The sequence below is a fragment of the Penaeus monodon genome, chromosome 20 (genome assembly GCF_015228065.2).
Source record: "Penaeus monodon isolate SGIC_2016 chromosome 20, NSTDA_Pmon_1, whole genome shotgun sequence".
In the NCBI taxonomy this organism is placed as follows: Eukaryota; Metazoa; Arthropoda; class Malacostraca; order Decapoda; family Penaeidae; genus Penaeus; species Penaeus monodon.
The window spans coordinates 24,962,974-24,963,213 of record NC_051405.1 but is presented as its reverse complement, the minus strand read 5'-3'; positions in this window follow the sequence as shown (position 1 = coordinate 24,963,213).

Genomic DNA, 240 nt, shown 5'->3' with positions numbered 1-240 from the left:
ATTTGCGTATAAATCACCACATGTATACTCGATCAGTGACGATGCATTTGGCACACCTGGCACTACCTGGTATGTGGAAAGAAGCAGTGCCACTACGCAGTCTTTACCGGACCTTCACCAAGGCAACACGCGCGAGGTAACGACATGTGAAGCTCTTAACAATTTCCAAGCTTTTTTCAGTGTCAAAATCATCATTAAAGTGAAACTGAATATTTCGGAATGGAAGGTTTTTGGCGTAAG